Below are 7,160 nucleotides of genomic sequence, written 5' to 3' on the forward strand. Positions count from 1 at the left end.
AATTATGACCAATGATTTCGCGGTATGGCCCGTAAATCCGCCTTTATGGAAATTGGGGTAAATTTTAACAATTAAAAAAAAACTATATAATATTATAATTTTTTGTTAAAAATTATAATTTGTTTAATTATTAGTTTCTTGGCGTTTGCTACCGTCAAACGTGGCATCGCAACGCAGAAGTCAGTCCATTGTTTACATCAGTGTGCGCATGTTTCTCGCCCCAGCAGTTGGATTCAGCTTTACAAACATACAGTAAGTACAGTACAGTGCATTACCCTTTTTCAAGATGACTGGAAAGATGCTATCAAGTGGAAGTGATTGCAGTATAGTGCAAAGCCGCAAAGGCATTACATTGGATAAGTAAGCTTAATGTTTTAATAAGGTATATATCATAAATTATTTAATGGCATACTGTATTTTATGTGTTTATAAATGTTTATTTTCATTCATAAAGTGCTTGAATTACTATTTTGGGGCTGAAAAAATATTCCTTAGGAACGCATCTCAGTTTTTATAATGGAAGTCAGTGGGAAATAGGTTGTGCGTTATGCAATTTCGACGGTCAATTTTCCAGGGACGGAACGCCCTTCCGTAACTCGAGGAATGCCTGTGCCAACCTATAATTTCCCCACTCTATTTATAGTAACTGGCCAGAAGTTATAATTATAGGGTACTTATCCTATAATTTCCCCATATAATATATACTACTGGCTAGAAGTTATAGTATAGGGTACTTAACCTATAATCATACTACCATGGTTTTATTGTGTTTGTGTTTAACTGTGCAGCAATCAGTGGTGTAGCTAGAGTGTGTGCCGCCCAGGGCTATCGTTGAGGACCCCACGCCCGGGCGGCCGTTGGGATTGCCGCCCGGGGCCTTGAGTTGCCACCCCTCCCCAGGGTACCCCACAAAAATATATTGCACAGTGACTCACTCATATATATATATATATATATATATATAACATATATATATATATATATATATATATATATATATATATATATATATATATTAAATAGTTGTGTACCATTATAATATTACTGTACTTTCACATACTCAAACATGGTATGCTTGAAATACACACCAAACATACTTAAACTTTATAAGTTTCCTTAATCCTCAACAGGTTACAGGTTGTGTGTGTGGCGGGGGCCTCGCAAGGTGTAGCTCATGACGTGGCCGTGATGATGTGGGTCAGGTGTTAGGTCAGACACGACAGGATTAACTTGCTGCCGATACAAAGGGATGGATTAACGTCTCAGTAGCTGCAGACCTTGGGTGATCAACAGACCCAAAAGTGCGGGGCGGACCGCCCCCGCCCCTAGCTACGCTGGTGACAGCAATCCGATGCTTTTTCGCGCGAATTACGTTCCCGAAACCCCCACGAAAAGCCAAAACCGGGAATACTCTTTTAGGAATCACTGTACCTGTGGCCACCAAACAGCTCGGGTAGGTCATGCACTTAACCACGCCGTGCTCTCCACGCACGGCCTAGTGGTCACACTGATGCACTGTACCGGCATTACTGTATTTGAAACTAATCATATTGTAGTATAATAATGGAAAAACATAAACACATTTATATACAGTACAACAAAAAAATTATTTACAAGTACAGTAAATAAAAAATATCCCCCCCCCCCAATTATTTTTTTCCGTTAAGGTCATCACTATTCTTGATCTCTTGGTCTCGAGTTTTTTGCTAGTAATATTTGCCTTTGACGAGGCTGGCTGACGTCCCGGTCCGTCCCTCGTAACAATCTTCAAGAGTGAAGTGCTTCCCCATCTGGAGTACTGTCACCCTGTTTGGTCCCCGAGATATACTAGGGACTGTCAGTTGGTTGAAATGTTCAAATGAGGGCCACCAGACTGGTGCCTGCACTTTGGCACCTCATCTACCCTGAGAGATTGGAGCACCTGAACTTGCCTAGCTTATACTACAGATGGGGAAGGGGCAACCTAACTGAGGTGTATAAACATCTTGGGAAGCACTACTCAGTCGAGTGTCCTTACTTGGAGCTGGCGGACGCTCGCCCCACAAGGGCTCACAGCTCAAGATGGAAGAAGCTGCAGGTCCAGAAAACTGTGAGGGCAAACTTTTTCGGAGTGAGAGTTGTGAACTCTTGGAACAATCTACCAGAAAGTGTTGTGACGGCACCGAGTGTGAGCTCTTTCAAGACCAGACTTGACTAACACTGGAGCAGGTGCAGGTACATTCAGGAGCCGGTGCATGCCCAGTACTTGCCAACAGTGCGTAACAGAGACGTGACCGATCGCCCAAGCGGCTAACGAGCCGATCAGTGGTGAAGAGGATAAAAGTAAAGTAAAAATACTACAGTAGGTAGATAAACAAGGGGATAAAGATACAGCCGGGATATAGTATGTAACATTATATATAGCAGAAAATACAACAGTAACACTAAAAAATCCAATTACACCTCCTAACTGGGGCTGACATTGTTTTGTTGCTGTAGAGAAGTTATATACACCAAGAGGGAGGGAGATAAACAAGTAAAAAATATTAATGAAAAGTGTAAGCAAAATACAATTACAAGTCATGACTATAAACTTGGAATAATAGAAGAAAGGTAACTTCAAATTTTACAGCCGGAAAGTATTGGTTATCTACCATATAAAATTCCTGCAGCTGCATCTAAGAAAATACTGCGATTTTATTCGTGTTATGTATAATATCCAAGTCTCCCATTGTATTGTGAATCGCTTCACAGAAAATCGTCACGCTTATGGGGTAACTCAAATAGTTTTACATGTACGCATTCTGTACTAGTCCGTGTATGTAGGTAATATTAAGGGAGAATTGAAGGTGCATGTACGAGTGTTGTGAAGGCCCACTGCCACCCCCAATGAAACATCTCCATCCAAATAACCAACAACTATCCACCACACTTTCCTTCTGCATAGTTGTTTTACTTGTGTTATATAATGTACCTAATGAACTATATTAATCGACACTTAATAAAATAAATGATATTAATTGACTCGGTTTACTTAATTTTCCTTTCCCAACTTGACTGTCACGATACCATTGTTTCTTGCAGGGTTGGAAAAAATCACGATTTTTTTTTTTTTAAATCGATTTGATGATAATCGGATTTTTTTACGAATTGGATTAAAATAGTATTTTTCAACCAAAGCTTATTCAGGATAATAAACAGAAAATTGGCATTAAGATATTTATGCAGTAGATGTACCAATGGAATTTAACAATAGTATTCTTTTTGTAAAATAAAAGAAAACTGGTAACATCTTACATTTGAGTGCACTGTGGGGATGAGATGTTTGTGTTCACACTCGGGGTGGAATGGAGAAAGGAAACTCACAATGTGCTCTCTATATACATGTTGTATTGGATGTACAATGCAGCTTGGTGCTGGGAAGGCAGCATGGTTACAAGCGTGATGTAGAAAGAGGTGGTTGGTGAGGGTGCTCAGAGGACCAGCTTGTGGGTCGCCATGCTCGTCAGTGGGAGCGAGGACCGCCAGGCAGGCGGAGGAATAGGTGGTGTTGCTGGCTGGTTGGTGGAGGTAAAAAGAGACAGGTCGATGATGATGATAATGAAGTAGTGGCAAATAACTTTGCACTGGGAAAGGAGAGGAGAGAGAGAGAGAAGTAAAGCGTGGAAACGGGAAGAAGAGTGGGAGGGGTAGATAGCAGGTGGGCTGTCCACCTAGCGGAGACGAGTTGAAATGATTGGGTGGCGGCAGCGCGCAGCACAAGCCCGTCCGCTCAGGGAAGGAGGTTGAGGAGGGAGGGGGGAGGAGTTAAGCTAGCTAGATATTCATTATTGTAATGGGTGTTAATTTTTATTTGTCCGGTGGTAGTGTTATTTGTTTACCTCTTTGTGTAGAGTGGTTCTTGTTCTGCAATGTCAGCATGGAAGCTCTTAGGCCACCAGCTGTGTGTTTTAGTTGTTCCTTCTTCTTTTAACTTGGAGAATAATGGGTCCTCCATCTCTTCAAGTTTGGTCCATACTCTCTGTGCTTGGCTGTGTGTACGTATGTTCAGTGGTTCGATATTGAATACTTCGTGTAGTTCTTGTATTTTGGTGGTGTATGGCGGAAGTTGCTTTGATGCTCTACGGATAGCTTTGTTTTGTACTGCTTGAAGTTTAAGTTGACTGGATTTGCTGATCGTGTTGAGTGGTATTGGTGGATATTCTAGGTGTGGGCGGATAAGTGCTTTGTAGTTGAATTTTGGTGTCCATTTTGCTGAATCGTCTTAGTTTCGTGAGTTGTGATTGGGCAGTCTGTTTGCGTTGTTTTACGTGTTTTGCTATGCCTATTCTTGTTATTGTGAGTCCCAGAATTTTACCTTGGTTGGAGTATTGTATAGGTACGTTGTTGACTGTGATTGGTGTAGGGTTTTTTCTGGGAATATGTATTATCATTAGTTTCTGTGTATTGGTTTGAATTTTCCATTTTTTTTCATATTCGTTGATTTGCTCGATGGCGTGGGTTGTTATCCTTGCCATCATCTGTTTGCCCTTGCCTGGATGTCGGATGATTTGTGTGACGTCATCAGCATAAGCTACGTATTCTCCGTGTACAGGAGGTGGCATGTCCGCCGTATATATTGTGTAGAGTGTTGGCGAGAGGTTGCTTCCCTGTGGTACTCCGCTGTATAATTTGAAGCTTGGGCCTGTGTGGTTACCTATGATAATTTTGGCCTCTCTATTGTCGAGGAAGTTGCAAAGAAAGGAAGTAAAGTTGTTGGGAAGTTCTTGGGTGGTAATTTTGTATTTGAGTCCTAGGTGCCAGACCTTGTCAAATGCTTTAGCTACGTCCCTTAGTACTACGTTACATTGCTCGTTGTTGTGCATCGCGTTTGCTATGTTTTCGTAAATTAGGGCTAAGGCTGTATGGGTTCCTCTATGTTTTCTAAATCCATGCTGTCTGGGGTTGTATTTCTCCTCAAATTCGAGGTGTGTTCTCAGTCGGCGGTTAATTATTTTTTCTAGGATTTTTCCCGGTATTTCTAGGAGAGAGATTGGTCTGTAGTTTGCTACTTGGGTTGGGGATTTGCCTGGTTTTGATATAAGTCTGATGCTTGCTGTTTTAAATTTTCTTGGGAAGTAGCCAGAGGCAAGTGCTGCATTAAAAATGTGACTGAGTTGGTGTATCATGTTGATTGGTAGATGCTGGAGTATGGGTTTGTTAATTTTACTGATGCCCGGGGCCTTATTCTTGAAACTGATTATTGTTTTCTGAATATCCTCTGCGGTGATTGGTTGAATCAGTGTGGAAAGATCGTCCAAAGCGTTTGTGTCTATGCTGGGACTTGGTTGCCAGATGTGGGTTGTGTGTGTCATGTGATTGGTTACTTGTTGCTCGGTATTCATACAGAAGTTCAGGTTGTCTTCTTGGCTTATTTGAAAAATTTTGCTCCAGTATTTTCTGAATTCAGGTTCTTGTTCTTTGGGTTCAGTTAATTTGATTTGGTTGCTATTTAAAATGTAGTTTGACTCGTTGCTTGAGATTCCCATTAGGTTTTTAATTTTTCGCCAGAATTTTTTCGGGTCGTGGTAAGTTGCTTCTGTGTCTGTTATTAATTTCTCCCAGTTATTCACGTATGCTTCTTTGGACATGTCTCTTAGTTGATCGTGTATGGTGTAATATTGTATTCTGTATTCTGGCGTCCATCCATGTTCTAGGATTAATTTGAATAAGTTACTAAACTGTGTCTGTAAAATTCTTGATTGATGTGTGTATTTGGGGTGTGGTAATGTGCGGTGAGTGGTCGTGGGTATGTGGTGTTCCATTGCTTGGATCACGTTTCCGTACCATGTCTCCAGTGTGCTGTCTATTTGGGAGGTGTGTTTGTTGTTTAGCCGGGTTATTTGGTGGTTGCTTAGCTCATTTTGGAATTCCTCCCAGTTGGATCGGCTGTAGCTGTATCTCGTCCTGGCAGGGATCTGAATTGGCGACGTGGAGAGTGTGGCTACGATAGGGAGATGGTCACTGGTGGTTATTGGGCCGGGTTCCATTTGCAGGTTAAGATGGTGATACTGGTTTGTTAGTACTATGTCTGGATGTCCGATTTTAACTGCACTGATGTATGTGGGGAATTCCGGGCCGAGGTGTATTGCGTTGCCATGACTCAGTAATGTGTTTAAAATCTTGCCCACGGCGTTGTTGTCCTGGTGTCCCAAGACGCGATGTCGAGCATTTAAATCACCCAAGAAATATGCTGGCATGTTTCTTCTCAGGAGGACGAGGTTAGGTCTTAAATAGCGGGGGTAGGCGTGGCTTAGTAGTTGACCCCCGCTCCGTGATGTATGGCGGCGCTGGTTGACCCAGACCACGAGGCATACACTGGGGAATTGGTGGGGTCGGCTACTCAGCGACAAACAGCGTTTGTAGGGGAGAAATCCACGACAGCACAAATCCAAACGTAATAATGAAATTTAACATAAATGCTGTTATAGGATTACAGTGTTTCAAAAATTAATAACTTCTTCAAGTTAACAGAATAATATTCTCATTTTGTAAAAAGCAATACTGGTAACAAGTTTATTTTCTTACATTTGTAGGATTATAGTGTATTAAGAATTACCGGTAATAACTTCAAGTCAACACAATATTCTCATTCTGTAAACAACAAAGATAGGTCAAAACATTTAAATTAGCTTAGTTGAACATTGAAAGGCTTATGTACTGTGACAAGATTAGATGCTTTTTCCTGTTCTAGGCGATTTCTTACCTTTGAGTGTACAAATCTATATGTGGAAAAATTCTCTCAACCCCTGCTGATGCAACAGCTGTAAATAATTGCCTAGGAACATGCATTACATTTTCTGTCATTTCATTGACAAAATACTGCCACCAAGCAAGGGGTGAGAGAGATTTTACAACATCTTTACCAAAATAGACCTCTTTAAATGGTGCACTTGTTCTGTGGAAGGACATTAATGTTGAAAGGAAATGTGGAAGAGACTCGCACACATACTGTTGTGCAATGTCTCGCTGCTCAGGAGTCAGATGTTTGCCCTGACACCTTGGATCTATCACATTAGCTAGAAAATGGGCAGGTGTCAATGCTACTTTGATTCTTTTTTCAAAATTATTCATATCCTCCTTATCTGTTAAATACTCGTTAATATCAGTTTTACCCAGATTTCTACAGCATCACTTAATAG

This window comes from Homarus americanus, unplaced genomic scaffold (genome assembly GCF_018991925.1).
Source record: "Homarus americanus isolate GMGI-L3 unplaced genomic scaffold, GMGI_Hamer_2.0 scaffold14467, whole genome shotgun sequence".
Taxonomy (NCBI): Eukaryota; Metazoa; Arthropoda; class Malacostraca; order Decapoda; family Nephropidae; genus Homarus; species Homarus americanus.